The 24054-nt window shown below is 41.3% G+C and overlaps 1 protein-coding gene across 6 annotated transcripts in view; it reads left to right on the top strand.

Annotated features, from left to right (window-relative positions):
* Positions 1–1318: 1318 nt before the first annotated feature.
* The window catches only part of EPN1 (epsin 1), a 1407891-nt gene continuing 1385155 nt past the window's right edge, over positions 1319–24054 (top strand). For all 6 annotated transcript variants that reach the window (XM_044080699.1, XM_044080709.1, XM_044080717.1 and 3 more), the window contains exon 1: positions 1319–1650. The gene's annotated coding sequence lies outside the window, so the exon portion shown is untranslated. The remainder of the gene's footprint in view (positions 1651–24054) is intronic.

Raw genomic sequence — 24054 nt, 5'->3', positions numbered from 1 at the left:
TTTCAGCACCGAGGGTGTGTGGGCACACTAACCTGTACCTTTCAAAATTCTAGGCTATTATTTCATATATAAATAGTACAGTGGGGGGTTTAGAATTCTTGGCATTCTTAATAATGCTGTGATTTTTTGCATCCATCCATCCTTCCTCAATCACTTTTCCCATTTTGCACATGGGTCGGGGTGTCACTTCCGCAGTGGCAATCATCTCGAGCCAAGGTGCATATATGTGGTATATGGTATAGCTGACTGCCTGTAACTGCAAATAGTGTTGTGGTTAGAATGTTTCTCGGTGATGCTGGCTATTTTTATTTGGCGGCTTGTTACAATGTATAATATAACTAGTCTGTCTAACTTACATTAATCTTAGGAAGGTTGTTTGGGTACATTGTCATATATGCATACATAAACACATCATGTTAAAGTAATGTCTAATTGTACACTGTGGGGCCAGAATACTTTTGCTTGGACGGGGTGTCCAAATGATAACAGCAGTCCTGCACATTACCTGCGGTTCGTACTTAATTTACTCGTTACGTTATCACCACGAACTTCAACTAAACAGGCGTCCGCAAAGTCGATTGTTATTTTGAAATGACATCACTACTGACAGAAAGAAATCACACCCACTTCCGGTTCCCATCCACGCTTTGTCCTTTTTTTTATCTGACACTTAAGTAGACAGACTTTCATTAATATTTCATGTACATCAGCGATCTGTGTACTCTGTTTCAGAATGCTACGGAGTAACAAGTAAATTGACCGCGATACTGGAACGGATTTAGTAATTCGAACATGATCTTTCCTCAAGAGCATTATGTTAAAATACGCCAATAACTTCCTAAGTATTAGTATTATGCACACAGACCACCCAAGATCCCACGTTAATATTAAATTGTGCTTTCAAGGTACAGGCAACTTTCTTTTTGAATATGGACCATTCATATAACTCGTATGATATTGCACATCAACAGATTAAAATAACGAAGGTTTTAATCCCGGAATTTAACTTCCTATCTCAAAAATCAGGTACGAAGCCACAAATTATCAGACAAGATCTGGGCACACTACTGATGCTGTTCACTTACAATATGTACACAATAAAGACACTGAATTAAAATACGTATTAGGGATGTAAACCTTCCTCTATTGTCATAAATATTAACAAAATTCTGTAGTAAAATAACAATTGACAAATAACGTCATTGCCACAAGTTCAGGCACACCCCTACCACACCCACTTTCAGTTTTGCTGAGGCGGAGTCTAGGTGACGTTATACCTCACTAGCCTTGTACTCTTTGCGTATTCATGTTACGCATGCGTAGAGAGCTACGTCTTTCCTTTAGTGCTGTAATAGTAGTTACCTTCCTGCCATCCTGTAGAGGGTGCTCTCCTGGTGGCACCTTTAGATGTGACCCTCTGCTGGTCTCAGGTGCTAAAGTGTGTCCTGGTTGTCCCCGCACGCCATCGCCCCACCCCTGTAGTGTCCGCTTGCCGGCCCGGCCCTGAGGAGGTGGACCGTGCTGAACGTCACCCGGGCCGGTAGTTGACGGCGCCTCTGGAGTCAGCGGTGAGTGCTGTCTTGGAGCCTATAGACGTATCGCTAGGGCCTTCTTCTGAATCGCTCGTTGTAGACAAACGGGGAAGGAAATGTAAGTTTCTTGGTTGATAACAGGGGGTGTTTGTCGGGAGATATGCAACTCATGCAGAGGTTAAAGTGCAGTAGAGTGGAGTCCTGGTGGTGTGGCAGTAGTGTCCTGTCAGTGTCCTCTTGGAGTGAGGAGAGTGCTACGGGAAATGGTACTATCACAGTAGTAGTGCCACTGCCAGTGTTTTGGCAGAGAGTTTAATATGAATGAGGTTTCAGCTGGTTTCCGTGACGCTTTGATGCGGTGAATCCTGTGGTGTTTTGGGGCGTTAATGATAAACAAACTGATGGCGCTCGTGGCACCTTACCCAGTTTTGTGTGACATGGGCTGGTTTGGAGGGTGTGGGATTCTGGAGTTACCAAGCAATCTATGAGTAGGGAAAAAAACTAGTGTTTAACAGCATGGGACTTCTTATAGCATTGACACGAGTTTCACGTTCCCAGCTGTTTATTTTCCAGTAACACATTATCTTTATGTGAATTCAGTCGTATCCGCGGTATGAGGAATAAAGCGGAGTATGTTCTCCAGATGTGTTGTGGAACTTGGCAGGACAGGCCTGCAGGGATCATAGAGGCATGGGCCACATTACTTTCACTCTTACAGCTCTGGTATTGATAAAAAAGGTTGGTTGGAAGAAATTTAAAATAAAGTAGAAAAAAGCCTACTATTTGACATTTTCGTGTGCGTGTCTTGTGCCTGTACGTGTGTCAGTGGTGGTGGGGCGGTGCTATTATATGCTGTCCCTCTTTTATTGTAAGAGCTGATTTGTTTGGTATATCAAAATCCTTTTTTTCATTTGAGTTTTATCAGTCTTTTGACGTATTTTTGTGTAGTAGTGTAGACTTCTAATCGTGTAATAGATTCTCTAGTTAAGCAACTTTGACAGTTTAGACTATAGTAGTCGAGTTGTGTCGGTATTATAGAAGTTTAAATAGCATATTTGGAAATGTAGTTGGGATTTTTAATTTACTTAAAGGATGACAGTGATGACGGTAGAAATGCAAACAAGTTTATTTTGCACTTTTTCTTCTGTTTATTTTTCTTCTCTGTTCTGTGATAGTATTTGTATATTGCACATTTTCCCCATAAAATAACCACACGTTTTAACAATACAATTGTGTTTTTTTCCCACGTCATTATTTTGACAGTGTTCAGGTTGTAAGTAACTAACTTGTAGATAATTTTGTTTTTCGTTTAAATTTTAAAATTTAATTTACTATTTACATATTTCCACATTCTAATGTGCCTTCAGGAGAAAACTGTACTTTGAAACGAGAGCTGCATTGATTGTGGTGCATGCCTGTTGTTTGGAATTAATGTTTAGTTATGGTTTTGAATCGGCAGTGTATGATAGCATAGACATGACTGTACATATCATTAAGTTATCTACATAAGTTTATCTGAAAAATTGTTTTTGCAGGTGTTGTTTAGAAATGGGATATGCAATGGAAGTGCAAAACAGGAACCAACAAGTTACTGTTGCATGCAATCTCACAATTTCCTAAAGTTGTCGCATAAGCAGATGTCTTAAGTTGATGATGAAATGGCATACATTTCAGTTCATGTTATTCTGTGCCACTTGATACTTGTCTGGCTTTTTTGTTCAGTTTCTGATGCTTCTCTCCTAGCATGCACAGAGATCTAATCAATATTTATGATTAGAACTCACCTATCGTTTTCTGCAGTGTTTGTGTAATGATGGAAAAAATGTTCATAAAGTTTTATTGTCTGATGTTTAATGATGTAGCATTTTCTATCCATTTGTTTTGCGCCTCATATGTAAGGGTAGGTTTACAATGTGGGATGTAACTTGTGCAGTGATTTTTGAATGGGGGTGTAGACATGGTGTTTGGTTTTCTTTCTCCCTTCACTTTTTCAATGAATAAGCTTTGTACATTTGCAGAAGGACAACTTCTTTTGCTGGTGCTGAATAGAATATATTGATACTTTATTTTCTACAGTAAATCTGATGTGAAATAATTGTGTAAGCACGTTGACTTTTTTTTTTCCTCTGCATGAATTTTTCAGTTTGTGTTATGATCGTGTGCATGTATTTATAGTTGGAAGCTACCTGTCTTTTTGGTTTAGGATTGAGGACTGAGAGACGTATTGATTGATATATCTGTCTACTAGCGAAAAGGTCCATACTTTTCATGCTGCTTTAGTATAGCGTAATGTACAGATTTTAAATGATGGGTGTCACTGAATACTATAAACAGTAATTTTTGGTGGTGGTCAGTTTTACTGAGGTCATATTTTTTGGAGAATTTATAATTTCATATGTATAATTTTTCCTATATTAAAGCTTGAGTTGCCATAAACAACTTTGTTGTTGGCAGAAATTTATCTTCTAAACAACTATCAGCATGGATTTTATAAAGACTTTTCAGTAAATGTTGCATTCCTTCTCTCTCAGAATAAAAATAGGTCAACTACTACCAATTTGTTTCTTTTATCCTCTCCAAGGCATTCTGCATGGTAAGCTACTCAGGACTACTGAATAGACTAAACATTCTGGGCTTCATGCACATACTTTTAACAAGTTTGTTTTGTTTTTGATATAATTTCTGTGAGAATTTTGCTGTCAGATATGGTAATGAACTGTTACTTTTTGGGTACTTGCGTATTATCGCAACCACATTGAAAACCACTCGATAATAAGGAAGTCGTGATAGTTTTTCACAGTTGTCCAGTTTCTGAGAACGTTTTCTAATTAATTTTGACTGAAACATTAACTACTGACTGTTTTGGGTGATTTCAATAATAAAAGATGTGACTTTGCATATAACCAAGACCAGCAGCACCAACTGTCAGAATTGCAGTACAAACGACTCAACCCATGTTGTGTTGATGTGCAGTGTGTGTGGTTGTAAGTGTTGAGATCCATCTTCCTTTAAATGTTGTCAAAAGAAATATACATTTGCAGGCCATATCTACTTTGGGTGTTGTATGGATTAATTACTGCTGTGCTGTACCTAGGTAAAGAAGTAAAATGAAAGAAACACAAGACAAATACCACCGTCAGCAAGCAAGGCACCATAACAACCACAGTCACTGATGTAACAGCACTGTGGCTGGTTTTTGCAATTCTTTGCATACCTCTTAATTTGTTACTAGATGAAATCAGTGGAAATTGTACAATAACTGGGTGAAAGTCCCCGAAAATAGGGATAGAAAATAGGGATAGATGTTAGGGATAGAAAATAGGGATAGATGTTAACACATTAGTTGAGATGTTAACACATTAGTTGAGTTTGTAACGGCAATGTCCAGAGCTACCGGTAATTACGTATTATCGAGTGGGTTGAAATCGGTAAAATATGTTGTCTTTCATTTCCCCATACAGCTAAATGTGTTGAAATAAAAGTCACTGTAATAGCAGACACTTCAGTGACACATGCCAAGTAACTTTGCCGCCATATGTCAGCAGAAGAAGGGCTTGGAAATGAGCTGCTTCTCTTGCAACGAATGTGGTTGCCATAGTACGCAAGTATCCTTTTTTTGTCATCTGTTCCAGGGCCTTATTTTTAATTCAGACATAAATGTTGTGTCTATTTGCTTCAGTAGTCTGGTAGTTGGTATACTGCTTTGTTCTCTTTACTAAACATGTATATGTAGTGTGTGTATGTGTGTGAAATTGCTGAGGTGGCTTTCAAGCAATGAAAAAATGTCTTTGTGTCTATTTGCTTCAGTAGTCTGGTAGTTGGTATACTGCTTTGTTCTCTGTACTAAACATGTATATGTAGTGTGTGTATGTGTGTGAAATTGCTGAGGTAGCTTTCAAGCAATGAAAAAATGACTGAAAGACATGTAACAAATCCAGTAGGCAAAAAATTGCACTGTTCTGTTCAGTAATAGCCACTGTAAATCCAACAATTCCTCCACATTTGAAATTGGTACAGGATATCTCCAGGGTAGTTTTGAAGTAGAATCGAATATCTATGTTGGCATCATTTTATTTGTGTTATATGTTAGTTGCTATAAAAATGTTATGAGTGAATATTTCTGTGGAATGAGACATTTCATTAGAGCTGCCCAAGCTAATTTACCCTCATTGCTCTTGTGCAGGTGTGTGTGTGTGTACAGGATTTTTAGCTAGTCTCAATTAAAAAATAGAAAATTCAACAAAATTTATATTTTAGGAGCACAGCTCAACTACATCACTTAGCTGTTCTGCTAACACTACAGTGGCTATTTTTTTAGAAATGGACTACTGTTAACTAAGCAGTGCTTCAGTGTGCATTCGACAACTGTATCAGTTACCTTCCTCTTTGACAGTCATGAAGCTGTAAATATTGTACATGTGTATATACAGTGTCACCAGTGGTAGCTTGTATGTTGTCTAATCTTTGCTTTGAAAATTTTTAATATCTGTTGTGGTATACAAAGTGTGTGACAACTTGCTTTAGTGACTTGATAAGTGATGTTTTCCTTGTGTAACAACAGTCAGTCTCTGCAGGTGGCTTGTTCATAATCAGTGAATATTAGTTGCAATTGCATGTACTACATATGTTTTCTGCTACCTAGAGTAGGGTGAATGCCCACATTTTTTACTTTACTCCAAGTACCAGTGCATTTATTTTTATTTATTTAGTTTTGGTATAGTTTTTTTTTTTTTTTTTCCCCAGTTTTGAGCATTCAACCTTTGTATGTTCTTGTTTGCTTCCCTTATGTTCCCCTATGCTATGGTTCGTCAGTTTTATTTGTTAGTGTTGTGAAGTTTTAACTTAAAACTCTATATTTAAAAAAAAAAAATCAAAATCTTTTCCTTGTAGGAGATTGGGTCCCCCTGCATTCCCATGTGAGGGACTTCACCCCACACGTACTATCTTAAATACCAGCTCCATGGGGACGCTACAATGGGTAAAAATGTCCACTACAGTCCACTGACAGCATGCTTCGTGGTAACTAATGTTTTGACAGACTGTGATAAAAATGGTCTGTGAGGAGTGCTGCTGACGTGTAAGAAAAGAACACCCTAAACAAAAACCGATTTTAGTGGAAGCTTTCTTCCTCTGGTATCCACTGAAAATGGACCACAGCCCAGTTGAACAACCTCTTTGCCAGTGCTTAAATATTGTATTTATTTTGACAAGATTGTTGCACATGTGGTGATTTAAAAAGCATGTATCAGGTGTTGCAGTGGTGCAGCAGTTGACATTGCCGCCTCACCGCAAGTAGTTCTCTGATTCAGTTCTCGGCTGGGGTGCCTTCTGTGTGGAGTCTGCATGTCCTCCCTGCATTCGTGTGGGTTTCCTCCCACATTCCAAAGACATGCATCTGGCGTGTTTCTCCCCTGGCCTCCGCTGAAAGTAGGCTCTGTCCTTGTTGGATTTTCCAGGACACTGTATGTTAAATAACTAAGATAACAGTATTTATATATTTTTTACCATACAATTACATAGTGCAGCACACATCATAAAATGCTGAGAGTTTTTTTTTTTTAACTTGGTGAATGTTATTAACAGATGTTTTGTGAATGTTGTCGGTTAATTCTAAAATGGTTGCAGCTAATCAGAATGTACATGATCACCTGTTTTGAGTCGGTTTTTCCAATGCTTATTTGCTCATTGGTCGAGGTAATGCATAATCCTATTCATATACATGGGAAAGATGGGCTTATCATGCCAGTTAGACCAAGGTACTGAAATGTAATTCTGGATGGGGTACCAACCAATTGCATGACAAAATACCCATCTATGGGCATATGTTAATACTGAACTATGGATAAACATTTCTAAACATGATGGAACACTAAGTTGAATCCTTAATACGTAAAACTTTTCTAGGATGTAGAGCAGCTGTAGGGTTTATTAAATGTGGCCACTTTAAAATTGTGATTGTGCCATCTTGATAACCGGCAATGTTTCCCCTGATTTCATTTGCACAAGCAAGGTAGAAATCGTACAAAATGGAGACTCTGCTTTGTAACATTTGGATTAAACTTACCAGAACTTAATTTATAGGTTACTTGGAGGTCACCTTTTACCAGGTTCATAAAGCAGTCTCTCACCCAGTTCTGTTTGCATGTCTGTGCATGGAATGGTTTTGGGGGATCTAATATCGGATCGGGTTGTCTGTTATCAGAAAATTTGATTAACAGAATAAAACATAAAGCGTTTTGCACAGTGTGAAACGTAATATATTTACACAACAGTTTACAGGGTTATGGAATAAGCTTCCCCCCCAAAATCATAAAGGTTGTCACTTTCCATGAAAAAAAAATCTTTTATATACATGAAATGAGATGACCTTTGTAATAAAAAGCAATGTAAACATATATTATTTGTGTTTTAATTGTTGTATTATATGCTAAGAGTGGCTTTCCTCAGTTGTAGTGAGGCTACTTAGTCCACTACCTGCATCATGATAGAGCTGTTTAACACGTATGTTTGTCATGCGTCACGGGGCACTTCGTAACCTGAGTTCTGTCCCACTAATTCCCTCCCCATTCTTTGTATGTACAAACTATGGCTAACTGAATGTCAAAGCTGGCATATGAGCATTGTGGGATAAAAAAGCTGTATATAATTTTATTTATTTATTGATATATACATACACACACACACATATATATACATACATACACACACGTGTGTGTGTGTGTGTGTGTGTGTGTGTGTATATATATATATATATATATATATATATCTATGTTGTGTGTGTGTGTATGTATGTGTAATATATATATATATATATATATATATATATATATATACAGTTCAAAACCTGACTGTGCTGCTAAAAAGGTATAAAATTACTAAAATAAGCAAATAAAAAAATCAATAATCATTGGGTGCTAGAATGTGAAATATATGCGTAGTTCTTCAGTGTTTTATTTATTTATTGCATTTGTTTACTGGGATAAGTCCACTGGGCCTAAAAGAGCCCATTTTCAGTGGAGGCCCGGGGAGAAAAGCTCCAACGAGATAAAGAAAAAATATAAACATTAATTAGTACATAAGCAGAAACAGTGTTACAGATAGTAAATATAGTAACATATATATATATATAAAAGCAGGAATCTAGTTTGCTTGATTACAGCAGTATATACAGAAAATATACATTAAAGCAGAATTCAATCAGATTGGTATAAACAGTATTATTGTATGAGAATCAACAAGTGAAAATAAAAATAAATATGGAGAAAATGTCATCAGTCACTAGTAGCAAAAGACCTAGGAGTTTAGTAATCATATAAGGAGAGTGAAGAGGTTAGGTTATAGAGCAGGAACATAGCCAGGAAGAGTTGAGATGATTTTTCAGCATTTGTTTGAAGGTGGTGCTGCTGCTGCCTGTGTTTCTTTATCGAAGGCGGAAGTGAGTTCCATAGTTTGGCAACGGTGAAGGCACATTTAAGTTTAACAGTTGTGCACCTTTTTCATAAGCTCAGATGTTTACTAGTAGTGTCAGTGGGGCAACAAGTAGCACGCTTGCCTTTGGTGCTGAACGACAGAAGACTGCAGGTTATATTGACACTCCCATGTGTAGCATTGTGGGTGATTTACTCCTGAGTGTTTCCTTCAAATAAGGTGCTAAACTGAGGACCCATCTGTTTTGAGTTGGTGATAGCTGAGGTGGATTTAAAAGATCTCTTGATTACTATTGAAAAGATTACGGGAAGTACCCTGATGCCATGGCCAAATTTCCCATACTAGTTTAAATGCTACCTTGGATTTTGCCTTAAGGCCACTAGCCTACTGGAACTAACTTGGTCAACAAAGGATAGTTTCTTTTCCTTTTTAGTAAATTGCCACAAGACTTCTCCGCTTGTGATTGTGTTCACATTTTCTTTGTGTGCACGCATCTTAATTTATTTTTTTATTTATTTGGATATTGGTGTATAAAATGTAGTAGCTCAACAAATCAGTTAAAATATTAAAGTATATATGTAGATTGGTTCAAGGTATACAGTTCATTTAAAATTCTTAATAGGAAAAAGTATCAAGAATAGTATGTTAGAAAATAAAGAAAAGGATTCATAGTCATTTTGAGAAGTTGCTAAGTGGCGGAAAGGAAAAGAATAGATGAAATTGTGCGTTTATGGTGGCTTAGAGGTTTGTGTGCAGGAGCATATATGGTTATTGAGGAAGTCGCATTTTAGTGCAGTTTTAATGATTTTAGCTGAGTGATTGTGGAAGGCAGAATTATTAGCTGACTTAGATTGCAGTATGTTGAAGATGGTGTTTTTTTTCCCCCTCTGCATGAAGATCACCACGATCCACTATTGTATGAAAGTGCCTTTTCATTGCACATCTTATTACGGAGGGTATGGCATTCGGGTCCAGAGATGTGATCATTCCACTGTATTTTGCACTCAGGGTGGTTGAGTGTAATGCCCCCTTCGGTATGTACTTGTCTAAACATCTGATGCAACTTGAATACCCGCAATGCTTTCTTACTAAAAATCAATGGCTTGCGTCATAAAAAAAAATCAGTGCATACCACCTCAAAGCCTTGTCCCTCTTCTCAGTATCTGTACAGGCAATTGGGGGGAGTGATCTCTGCCTCTTGCACAGGGTCTCACCATACCTTATCCTGTCAGGCCTACTGCACATTCCCAAGTCCAATAGGGGTATAAACGCCAGCAGAAAATATCTAAATCTCTTTTTCGAAATATCATTGGAACATGTTGGGGAGGGGATAGATAAGTTGGAACGTGTTGGGGGGTATATAAGTATCATAGTGACTACTATTACTTTGGAATGGTCTTCCTCTCCACATAAAGCAAAGTACAGTAAACTCTGTCAACCAGCACCCATGGAGATTGGTAGATGCCAGATAAGTGTAGTTTTTGGTTGCTTGAAAGTTGCTGTTAATAACAGACCTGACATACTGTACCCTCTACTATACCATAAACACTGTATTGATTTGATTTTAATACTGAAATACAGTAATTAAAAGCCTGGTTGGAATAATATTTATTTTATTTACTTTCCCGGTAAACAAATGTTAAATAATGTAATATTAATGTTTTAAATTTGTATTTTCACTAGAAAGCGTGGCACATGAACAGTTTTCAGTGGCGTGCTGGGTGGAGTGGAAATGAATGAATTGAGTAGAGAGAAAGAGTGAATGCATGTATGAAAGGAGAAGCGACTGTGAGAGATTGGAGAAGTGTATGAAAGGTGGTGTGTGTGTGTGTGTGTGTGTGTGTGTGTGTGTGTGAGAGATCGGAGAGAGAGACTGCATGTATGAAAGCTGAAGTGTGCGTGCGTGCACGCGCAGAGTGTGTGCAATTTGATGGAAACTTAGTATGGAGCGAGTGCTGACATTTTAGCAATTTGACTTGTTTGGTTTGACTTGTTCTCAGGTTTGGGAGAGAGGGAATTTATTTGTATCTTCCTTTTTAAAACTCTAAAAATGTAGGTATGATTCTGCATGGCAGGAGCAGAAAGTTCAACACATGAAAAACTGGAATGTCCATACTGTACTGTATTTCTTAGATTTTGTTTCTGGTTGCTTGAGAGTTCTGGTTAACTGAGAGTTTACTGTACTTCTCTTAATGCTATTCAAACATAATTTGGATGAATGGATGGGTAACCACACATTCACTACTGGCTTAGCATAAAAGTATAGCTATTCTTTTAAAGACCCTTATGGATCAGTTGCTTAGTAAGTAGCCATGAATGTGTGTCAGATTTGCACCCTTGCCCTCTTCTTGGGCGACAGGTGCAAACCATCTGTAGGGAAGCAGCGAGGCTTGTCTATCATGTCATCACATGCAGACAGAGACTGGATCCCCTTTGAATGACATCAGAAGTTCAGCCAATTGTTGAAGTTTATCATCTTTCTGTTATATTGCAGTATCATGTAGGTGAAGGTAAGATGCTACTCAAGGTCAGGGTCATACCAGCCTGAGCTACTATATATCTCTTTGTCACGTTGTCCTGGGAGGTATGTCTCGGATCATTCACACTGACATGTACAAAGAACACGTCATATATGTACCTGTTCTGGAGTGATGCAAGTGCTTGTGTTATGTGGCGGATCATAGCACCTGACAGACAACTGACAGTATCCTTCCCCTTATCCAGCCGAGTGAGTGGAACATCTGTGTGCCTGACTATGAAGTCACCTATTACTAGTGTGTTTGGTATTTTGTTTTGCCTTAGGGCCTGTTGTGAGGCACACTGCTTTGGTGTTTTATGTGTTTTCTGGTGTGTGCTTGGAGGTCTCTCTCTCTCATTGATATTTGTTTTCTCAGAGTATGGTAATGTGTAGTTGTGTGTGTTTTGCTGGTGCTTATATTGTAGGTCTATGTGAGACAGTTGGTGTTGTGGTTGTATGACCCTACTCCTCCTGACTGTATTGTCCAGTATTGGGTTGACAGAGCTTAGCCATCGGATTGACCCTGTGTGTCCCAGCATGTGGTGCATAAACCCATATATGATATAGTCATGGTCTATGCATACAATACACCTAGTATGATAAGCCTGCTGAGGTTAGCAAATGTGAAAAAAAAACTTTGGGCGAACTGTCAGCAAGTAATGTCTGTATTGCACCCTGTAACTCCATATTGCTTGCTGAAGTGTAAAGACGTACTTAGTTTGGATTAAGAACCCCACACTTGCCAACTGTGTGTGTGTGTGTGTGTGTGTGTGTGTGTGTGTGTGTGTGTCTGTCTCCTTGGAGAGGAGCAACCTTTTTGGAGAATACTTACACCCCTGAAAAGTGGTATACTCCTCTTTGTCAAGTCTGATGATGTCACCATCCTACAAATACACCTGTGGAAAGGAGAAATCCCATTAATGTGTAGAGCGCGTCGTGTAAATGCATACTGCTGTAATATCATAATGTAGTTAGGTAGGGGTTTGAATCCTGCACTTGCCAACTGTGTGTGTGTGTGTGTGTGTCTCCCTGGGGAGGCGCAACCTTTTAGGAGAATACTCACACCCCTTAAAAGTGGTATACTCATCTTTGTCAAGTCTGAAGTCACCATCCTACAAATATACCTGTGGAAAGGAGAAATCCAGTAATGTGTATAGTGCGTCGTGTAAATGCGTACGGCTGTAGTTTCATAATGTACTTGGGAAGAAGTTTGAATCTTGCACTTGCTGACTGTGTGTGGGTGTGTGTGACACCGCTGGTCAATGTGGAGTGGGTTTTGATTTTTTTTTTTTTTTTTTTTTGTGTATGACATATCACAATGACAACTGTATGTGCATTACACATGTAAGGTAGCTGTGGGGCAAAGCCATATACATACATGTGACCTCAATTATTTCATAGGTGGGTACTCTGCTTTCTTCATGAATGCATCTGTTATCTTTGCCAGAGCATGCTGGCACTTTCCAGACCTTAGGCCACTTCTGTATGCTAGTGACAAGTTTAGCCACTGCAGTGATCCCTGGGCTACGTCTTCTGTTTCACATCCACTCATCACGGTTTCTGTTGAAGAGAGTGAGTGAGGGTTTATGCTTGAGGTATATTTGAATCCTGTTCCAAAGCAAGCAAAGTCTGGCAAAGATGACTAATCATTATAGGTGTGCAATAGCCTCTGTGGGATCTACATGCAAGCCCTTTATTGCTTATGTGCTCCACAGAGGGATTTCCAAAACACTTTAGTCATCTCTCCTTTGATAATCACATTACCAAACACATTGCTCTATGTATACATTAGTACCTGTTCCACATTTTGGGGGCTACTACATATGTTGTACTCTGGGGATACTTTGTTTTCTAAAACTGGATAGCTATGCTTTCTTTGACTTGTTGCTTTACAGCATGAGTTTGACACCAGGTATCTGTCTCTATGATACCCTTTTTGAGGATGTGTGTGTCATCTGGAGAATAAAGTATAGCCCACAGTATGCATTTTCATCAAACGTGGCCAGACATATCCCTACTGTGTTTGCTTGTACCTAAGAAAGCTATATACCAAACAGGAGTGGTCCCAGGACTGAGTGCAGGTGAATACCACTTGTTACTGGCATAGAATTGTACATGGAGGCTGCAAATGTTACTGTGTGCCCTACATATGTGTGTCAGTTGTCAATCCATCATCTAGCAATCGTTTATGGTCTGTCTGTTGAGGTTATGTATAATATCAGAATGTGGGATAGGTATGAATTGCTGTTGAGCTGTAGCTTGGCTGTGTGGACCTCCCCTCCCTCACCTATAGCCTTGTTAACTGGCTTGAAGTCTACTAGGTGTATGAGCCATGATCTGGGATTTAGAGAACCTAAGTGGGTATGGTGCAGTGTTTGCAGGTTCATAATGTCTCTGTTAATGAGTTCCATAATGCTGTGCTCCATAGCCTTCCCGATAACATTTGTCTGGCTTATAGGGTGAGAGTTTCAAGGATCTGTTGTAGTTCTACCCTTAATCAATTTATGTTAACATTTGCACTGGGTGTGACAAGGGTAGACAGGTTTAGGAATAAATATATTAGAGGGTCAGCCCAGGTTTGAAAGTTAGTAGACCAAGCCAGATAGGCAGGATTAAGTTGGTTTGTACATGTGCTGAGGAGGAATGCAGAATATATTGTGAAATAGATGCTAAGGATGAAGCCGCTAGGTAACGGGAAAAGAGGAATGCCTAAGATGAGGTTTATGGCTGTGGCGAGAGAGGACATGCAGGTGGATGGTGTGACAGCGCAAGATGCAGAGGGCAGGAAGAAATGGAAACAGATTATCTACTGTGGTGACCCCTAATGGGAGCATCCGAAAGGAGAAGACGACGTTGTAGCTCAACCCTTGTGGGCTGTGAACACTATTACCATGCATCATTCCACAAGTATGTAACCTGTATATAGGCTGCATCTGGACAGAGTGTTTAGGTGAGTGGTGACTTCATATGTCAGCTTGTGTGTGACATAGCCAGGGTCACTGTCCAGTACCATTACCACTGTGGTTTGTACTTTGGTAAAGAGATGTTTTAACTAGTGTCTGTTAATCATCAGGTTTTACATTCTTCAGGTCTGGAAATATGGCGCTTGTGTAATGACAGGGTGGTGAAATCCGCATTCAAACTCTCTAACAAGAAATTGGTAATGTCAGTCAGGTCTTTCAGGCTTGTTGGCTGTTGGTGAAGCACCCACCAAGAGGAGAAAACACTGAGAGAAGAAGGGAGCCACTTTTGAGATTTTAAGTATTTTTTCTCTGTTTATTTGCTAAGTTTTTCTGCTTAGCTGCCTAGTTTGAACATTTTCTAGCTTGTTAAACTTGATTTCTGCATTAGTAGCTGTATTTAGAGCACAACCAAAAGTTGTTTACTGAATTTCCTGTTTGCACTTAATTTTAAATTGTTTTTTTCTCAAAACTTGCAAATTTTCTCTCCTTGACCTAGCACTCTTGTGTGGGGTCATTTACTGCACTGTTATAACTTGATATTACCTGTGAACCTCTGCTATCTCTGAAAAAACAAAAACAAACAAAAAAAATCTTGCTTTTTTTCCCACTTTTCTGAGATTTAAAAAAGTTCAGTTACAGGCTTGCTGTTTCCTGAACTGTTTGTAAGTTTCTGTGAGGCCATTTTTGCTTGGGCTAAAGGAAAGTCTCTCTGTTGATCAGTGGCAGTGAATAACATTGAGCAGCTTCCCTGTAGGAGTGGTTACTGACTTGAAACTGTAGTTTTATTGTCCGTTTTGGGTCTATTCCTGCTTCTTTCCAGCCCCTGCTATCAAGCATGCCTTAACGTGCTTTAGCGCGGAGTTGCCACTAGAGCAGCATCGGGCAGCGCCAGTTTACCAAGGTTAAACTTTTTCTGGCTCCATAAAGTCTGTTCTTCAATTTTTCCCTTAGAACTGCTCTGTTAGGAACCTAAACAGTTTACACCTTCACTAAAAAGCGCAGCACTTGTTCCCAATTGCTTTTTCTTCTCAAAAAGCTCAGCACTTGTCTTAAAAGCATATCCCTTGTCTTATAAGCATTTTCTTTGCAGGTCAAGCACTCCTATATTATACAAATCCCTCACTTGCAAACCCCCCCAGGAGTGCCCACTTCCCTGCTAAGCCCGCTACTTTTCTGTCTCATACCAACTCATAATTCTTTCTAGCATGTCGAAGGGTCAGATGCTGGCATCCTCTCCTGCCCAGTTGGTGAATCTGGGAATTCTGAGGCAATGTTACAATTGCCTCATGTACACGGACAACCCTCTCCTCCTCCCACATAACACTAACACTTGCGAGAGATGCAGCTATTTAGCCAAACTGGAGGCTGAGCTCTCTCAACTCAGGACTGGCAAGACCAGGCAGGAGGAGAAGGCAACTACACACACCACAATAAAAGTCTCACATAACTCAACCACACCACTGAATCAAACACATAAACACACTAAGACATACTCGGAGGCTCTGAGTAAAAATTTACCTAAACAGCAAAGGACTCCAAAGCAGACACCCAAGCAACTGCAAACTCAAGACACCACACAAACAACACATAGAAAACAAAATCAGTGTGCAAAGCAGTCACTGCCCTTAAGGCCAAATACAACACCAAACATACTTGTCATAGGTGACTCCATAGTCAGACACACTGACGTCCCACTCACCAGGCTGAACAAGGAGAAGGTCACGGTAAGCTGCCTATCGGGCGCTAGAATCCGCCACATAACACAAGCACTCAGGTCACTCCACGGCAAGTACAAGTATGACACAGTCATTGTCCATGCTGGTGTGAATGACCTGAGACGTACCTCCCTGGACTACATGAAAAGAGACATAGAGGAGCTCTCTGATTATGTAGCCCAGGCAGGTATGACCCTGACCCTGAGCAGTATCCTTCCTTCACCACGAATGATGCCACAGTATAGTGACAAGATGATCAGCTTTAACAATTGGCTTAATTTCTGGTGTCATTCAAAGGGGATCCAGTGTCTGTCTGCTTGGGATGACATGCTTGACAAGCCACGCTGCTTCGCAAGGGACGGCTTGCACCTGTCACCCCTGGGATTCCGGATATTGGCTAAGGCTCTTGCCACCCCCATAATGCCTTTTTTAGGCAAGGCTCAAATTCTAAACCTACCACCCTAGAAAACAAAAACGGGAAGAAACTAAGGGTAATGCTGCTCAATGCCAGAAGTCTAAATCTCAAAATGCACGCACTCGAGGTCCTTCTCAGTATGGAGAACATCGATGTCTGTGCTGTGACTGAAACCTGGTTCAAGGCTCCTGAGAGCACTCCGGCACTATCAGGTTTTACCTCATATCATGCGTTCCGGCCCCAAAACCTGGACCATACCACAAAAGGAGGGGGTGTATCCATATTCATCAAGGGATACCCACACCTCCAGGTTGGTGGCTATGCACGAAGCATCGGAAACCATCCAGGTGCAATTAACCATAGGCAAAACTGCTCTACAATTTGTAGCATGCTACAGGCCACCCTCTCAAACTCAGGAAACCCACACAGCCTTCCTGAAGACACTGGAGGGTATAAATGTATCACCAAACACCATCATATTGGGTGACTTCAACTACCCGAATATAGACTGGGAACATTACTCAAGCCCCAACTTTCTAGCACAAAGGTTCCTGGAGTTCATAAATTCATATGCCATGGAACAACTAGTCACCGTCCCCACAAGAGGAGAAAATATACTAGATCTCATAATCACAAACATGGGGACAAAATGCTCCACACCGGAAGTATATCCCTCTTTGGTGAGATCAGATCATAAACTAATCTCACTAGAAATCCAAATCCCGCCCCCACCCCAAACAAAAAAGACCACAGTGAAGAACTTCTCTAAAGCAAACTTCACACTACTCAAGACAGGTGTGGTATCCTTCAAGGCCCCGAGCCAATGGAAACCACAACCCAAGCTGCGGAAGCCCTTACAAATGCCTTCTATGAACACCTTCAGGACTGCATGGATCAGGCAATCCCAAATAAAACCAAGACTCTTTCCACCAAGGGCAAACGTCCAGTCTGGTGGACCCCAGCCATAAACAAACTTTACAATAAGAGGAGAAAGCTATTACATGATAGAGCAAAATCCCAAAAAGGGAAGGCATCTTTGATCAGTACTAGTAAGAAACTACGATCCCTCATAAAATCATCCAAGGCCAACTTTGAGAAAAAAATTGCCATAGATTCAAAAGACAATCATAAGGCCTTCTTCAGCTATGTCAGAAACCTGGGTGGAAACTCTCAGATATGCTCAGAATTAGTCCAAAATGATACAAAAATCACTGAACCCACAGACATTGCCAACATACTGGCAGACAGGTTCAGCGCAAACTTCACCCCCCCCTCTCCCCCCCAAAAGGAGAGATAACTATCCCAACAGAGTGTAGCCTCCCAGACATCTCAAATGCGCAGGTGAAAGCTGCTCTCTCTAAAGCTAAAAACACAGCATCAATGGGACTGGATGGTGTCCCCGGCTGTGTGCTACATGAACTCAATGAAGAACTAAACCCGCACATAAGGCAGCTGTTTAATCTTAGCCTTACCACAGGATATGTGCCCAAGGAGTGGCGTACGGCAGCTGTGGTCCCACTCCACAAATGCGGTGCCTCTGCGGACCCTGGTAATTACCGCCCCATAAGCTTAACAAGCCTGGTCTGCAAAGCTATGGAGAGGATCATAATGGAACTCATAAACAAGGACATAGGGGACTTGCAGACCTTGGACCCAACCCAGTTTGGCTTTGTCAAGGGCAGATCTTGCCTTTTGAACTTGGTCGACTTCTTCAAAAACAGTTATCAAGGCCATTGATGAGGGAAAGGCAGTCCATACAGCCTACCTTGACATTGCAAAAGCTTTCGACACAATACCCCACTCTGGTATCATAGAGAAACTTACCAGCTTAAATGTAAACCCATATGTCACAAGATGGGTTGCAAACTGGCTAAAGGACAGAACCCACAGGGTTAGAGTTGCTGGAGCCATGTCAGACTCCAAGCCGGTTACAAGTGGTGTCCCACAGGGCTCAGTCCTTGGCCCCCTATTCGGCATCTACTTCTCAGAAGTACAGGCAAACATAGGAGGACTATGGCTGACAAAGTTTGCGGATGACTGCAAACTGGGTGCCATAGTGGATAGTACATCGGACACAGACATCCTTCAGAGGGGTCTCACGGAAACTGATAGCTGGTGCCAGAGCCATGGCCTGAAGTTAAACGCAAAAAAGTGTATAGTCATACCCTTCGGGAAAAACATGGTAACCCCAAGCTACCATATAGGTGGCAACCCACTAAGCACAGAAGAGGTTATCAGGGACCTGGGTACCCAGGTTGACAGTGGCCTCTTGTTTGACACTCACGTTGCTAAAGTGGTTCGAAAGACCTTCTACATTGCCCATCTGATCATGAAGGGATTCACATCCAGATCAAGTGAGGTCATTGTTCCCCTGTACTCTTCACTTATCAGACCAATGATCGAGTACAATGCCCCATTCGGGATGTATCTCACCTGACACCTGCAGCAATTGGAGAGACCCCAAAAGTTCCTCACCAAAAGGATAAAGGGACTCCAAAACCTGTCATATACTGCCAGACTGAAGAAACTCCAACTCTATTCAGTTGCACGTCTGCTCAGAGGTGACCTGTGCCTGACATACAAGGCCATGACCAACCCGGAATTAATGAACATGCTCCACCTCAAAAAATCCAAATCCACCAGAACCACTAGAGCAAGTGACTTAAACCTTAGCACGGATATAAACAGGACGTGCTGGAGGGATAGATTTATCACCCAGAGACTCCCCATGCTGTGGAATAAAATCCCGGTCCATGTGAGGCAGAGCACCTCGCTGGCTCTGTTCAAGAGAAATCTTGACCGGTGGATGGGAGATCGTAGGTTTACCCCGGGAATCATCTCTGTCTCACTGCTGGACAGAGGCACAACAAACTAACGGGCACATTATTTCTAACATAAGGGGTGGCGTAAGCCACATAACTTTGGGCTAGGCTTATAAATGCCTTAGGGCAGATAGCCTAGTATAAACCTATGAACCTATAAGTGTACTTTGTGACCATTTACATTAACTGTGACCCTGAAACTGAGATTTCCCATGTAGATTATACACAACACTAAAGAAAGCTTTAGTGTTGTCTTTGGGATTCTTGCCATTTTGTATTTTGAAGCTTGCCTTGTATGTTTATTGAGAGTTATTCCTTCTTGGTATGTAACTCCTCTTTTTTTTTTTTTTTTTTTTTTTTTTTTTTTTTTTTTTTTTTTTTTTGGTACAACTTCACACCTTCTATTATATATTTAGTTTATGGCAGGGGTCCATGAGACTAATGCACTTTTACTGTATAAGTGAGAATTTCTTGTGTTTGTGATAGCACGGTCCATGCAACCCTGTAGGTGAATAGTGTGCTTTGATAAAGGATTATGCAGCTGGGACAGTATTAACCTTAGTAATGCAAACCAATGACAGCAACAACAGCATCGCCCCCAGCACAGTGTCAACCCGTGTCATACACACACATGCGTACTCAAGTTCCAAAATGTGTGTAGTACAATGCATACTGGCCACCAATAGAAACTATGGAGTGTTAACACTGGCCAGTACAGGGCATGTCACCCTGCCCATGTGTCAAATATGCATGTACATGCAGACAGTGCACCTCCACCATGTTCACAAGTGGACATCTGCAAACCTGTTGCACACACCCCACACTTACTGTCCACTGTATAACGCATGCTGACACAACTACACACATCAGCCAAGTGGCACATGGGCAAACAAAACACAATTGGAATAAACACTGGTGAAAACAATACAACATTGCTAATTACAGCTTTAATGCATCATTCCTGCTCTGCTACACCTTCAAGGATATCATTACACTTTATTGCTGACAACATGCTACACGTCCAACCATTGCTATACTTTATTAAAGTCACCCTGTGCATCAGCACCATGTTAGCCTGTTCCTGCATCAATGTTACAGATGACAGGAGGTGGCACAGGTTTCATCATATGCACAGGGTGTGTTGTTGTTTTGCCAGAGGCCTACACTGAGCTATGCAATTGTGTGTGTGTGTGTGTGTGTGTGTGTGTGTGTGTGTGTGTGTGTGTGTGTGTGTGTGTGTGTGTGAGAGAGGGCCATGAGTACTGTTATGGGCCAATGTTGATGTAATGTGCACACAGTTCCACCATGTGGCTGTCATATAAGGGGATTTGTGAGACAGCTACAGACTGTACCTGGCAGGCTTTACAGATCACCGTCTCTGGCCACGGATACGGAACCTATGCCTAGCAGGGGTGCTACAGACAGTATCCGGTACTAATCCAGATTGGGTACTATCCGAAGAGGTTGACATATGTCCACTGGATCCAGGTCCCTGCTGGGACTGACCAGAGCCACGTGCACGTGGTCTGCTAGGATGGTCTATGGATAGCCCCCTCCCAACATTGCTGGGGCTGGTACTGGCACTACGGGAGCGGCTGTAACTCGCTGGACGTCCACTGTGACCTCCAGCTGCTGATGTTGCTGGCATACATCCACGTCTCTACTGTCCCGACACATGGACATAACGTCTATCAATGACCTCAGTGTAGTCACGGATACTGTCATTTACAGAGGTGTAATGAGCCCTCTGTGCCCTTAGCCCATGTCTGGTGTACCGCTCCATTCGTGTCTGTGCCTCCATGACTGGAACATGCGTGTGGTAGAAAGGTGTGGCACGTCTGCCAGGGGCATGATGACCAGCAGTGCTCTGACGAGAACCCCTGGGCATATGCCTATGTGGTACCATTCCAGACATCTGGCTGTGGCTGCTGTGTCCTGATACATGTGCCATAGAGACCACACTCTCCTGGCCAGTGCCAACTTTACACTGTTCCTCAGCTAAGGGCAATGGTGATGATGGATGTACAGGCAGTATGACTGTGTGCATGGATGGGGTGGAGATTTGTGTACTGTCAGTTGGTGGCCCAACAACAGACCCTGACAAACCTGCCTGTGCCTGAACACACCTATCCTCATCATCACTGTCTGTCTCAGTCACATCAGGTTCCCTGCTGTACTGAACCAGCCCCACCTCGGCACCTGTGAGAGGAAAACAGGAAACTCACTTTAAGACCTGAACATGACTTCAGACCACATGCACAAATACACTCCTCCCTAAAGCAGACACACACAACACCAGCAATCACAGAACATACACAATAGCAGGTGATGGTGGGGTACAGTGTCACAAGCAAAACAGTCATATCACACATGTCAGCATGCAGGACATGTGTTGCTCAACAGCATGCAGTGCAAGTGTAGTCAGTCCTTGTTACTAACAGTATACATGACATTGATGCTGGATGTGTATCTGTGTGTCAGATAGGTATCCAATGCTGATTACAGCCTCTGTGCCTTTAGCAAATAATTGTGGACACATTTTTAGCACATGCATGATGAGTATTCCCACAACATCATCAGTGGTTCATGGATAATTGATGGAATACCATTCAGCCACATACCCAATGTACAATACTTATGGTGAGTGTAGATCATATTGTGGACATGCCAGTCTCATGCATGACATGGCATGCTAAAACACAACTGCATATTTAAACACTACACATACCCAATGTGTGTCATATGACCTAGCCACTCAATAGCATCACAAGATCTATATGTTTCAGTTGTGCAAATGGTGATTGGTATGCATACTGTTTAGAGGTGCATATGTGTGCACACACGCAACATTAAGGTATATAGCAATGAAAGCTATGTGTAGTACTCTGGTTACAATAACTGGATGGGGTATGGTACCATAGGCCATAATCATGAAGCATCAGGTGGTCACTCAAGGCTACAAATATTTCCCAATCCAGCACTAATCATGCTATGTTGGAACTGTACTACCTTGGCTAAATTCACCATTTCACAACCAGTTGTTACGTGAGTTTGTAAGGGGGCCAATAAGGAGTATTCCCTGACATGAATGTGTAGTGTGTTGCAGAGTTTTTAAATGCCCCATGATAGGCCTCTACCCCTCAAGGTATATTATGTGTATTGTGTGGATGAGATTTTGGATACTGGAGTGTGTCTTTACAGAGGGTTTGGTAATCCTTTATGTATAGCATGTTAAAATGCTCTGTGTATGACATAGATGTGTATGTTGTGTGCCTGTTGAGTATCGACTGTGCCTATCCAATGGTCACTATAGTCTAGCCACATTTGTTTGAGATGGTCTGGGTATTCCATGTGTTTGAGGCAGCTAATCACATTAGTGAGATGTGCGTGCACTTACACCAAATATGCACAGCATGCATTATGGGTAGGTTGTGTACATGGCCTACACCTTAACTATGACATGCACTTCTTATTTACAATAATAAATGTAGAACACACTCACCAGCATCTGTCCTCTGCCTTGATGTCACCCCAGAGGGCCCTACGTAGAGATGAGACCGTTTGTTAGTGGCCACAACTTTGGCATTGCTGCTGTGTGTTTGCAATCTTACAGTACAACAACAGTTTACATTCACAGGGCAACAGATTATGTTCCAAATGATCAGTATTGCACAACAGGCTCCACATCTTTGAACGACACACTCCACATCTCACATATGCATGATCTACCAATACAGATAACAGTAGTCTACAGATATGTCATGTTACCTGCATGCTCCATGTGTGCTTGCTGGGTGGCTCCAACCTCCATCATGGTGTATGTCTGCTGCTGCTGTTGTTGTTGGGCAGGTGCCACCAGGTTCAGGAGCAGCTCCTCCACTCTGGTGGGTGGATATTAACACCACCTCCTGTTGCAAGCTGTTGTCTATGCACATCAGCAGCACGCTGACGGACATGTCTGAGAAGGTCACTGCAGTGGTGGAGTACCTGCTCATATGTCCGGTTATGCAGGCCTACCTCATTGACCCTGCGGACAACATCTTGCCACATTGCAGTATGCTCCTGCTGGTCCTGGCTGGTTCGTGAGAACATGAGACGGTAGTGCTGAATCATACTGCTAGTAATGATATCTTCAGCACTACTGTAACTGGGGTTCCTGCGATGGGCCATCATCCCTGTAAGACATAAACACAAAAATATGTCTGAGCAAGTCATATGGTACATTTAACATTATACAGTATAGATATCACTGAACTGCCATATATAGCAACCTATAAGCTAACAGAGAACGAAACACTGTAACTGCCACTTATCACTGCTCACCCCACAACTGTTTGAAAGTGCCTTGCTCGCTCTGTATCTAATGAACCATGTTCTGCACAGCAACAAAATAAAATCACTATACAAGAGTACCTGGCACACTGTATGCAACACGATGCACCACCTAGCCACAGCAGATATACATCAAGCTGATGTGTAACGAAATATATCATCCATCACAATCAGTGTAAGTTCCAGTAAATGTAGTACTATTATACCACACAACTTGTTAATTGCAAACCCATGGCCAAAATATGTGCACAATTGGGAATATAGGTCGCATACTGCTGTAGTACACTATGAATGTTGCTAGATACGCAGTTATATGTGTAAACATATGT

The sequence above is a fragment of the Protopterus annectens genome, chromosome 1.part1 (genome assembly GCF_019279795.1).
Source record: "Protopterus annectens isolate FY-2018-M chromosome 1.part1, PAN1.0, whole genome shotgun sequence".
NCBI classification, from domain to species: Eukaryota; Metazoa; Chordata; order Ceratodontiformes; family Protopteridae; genus Protopterus; species Protopterus annectens.
The sequence above is the reverse complement of the archived record's forward strand: the minus strand, read 5'-3'. Positions and strand labels throughout refer to the sequence as shown.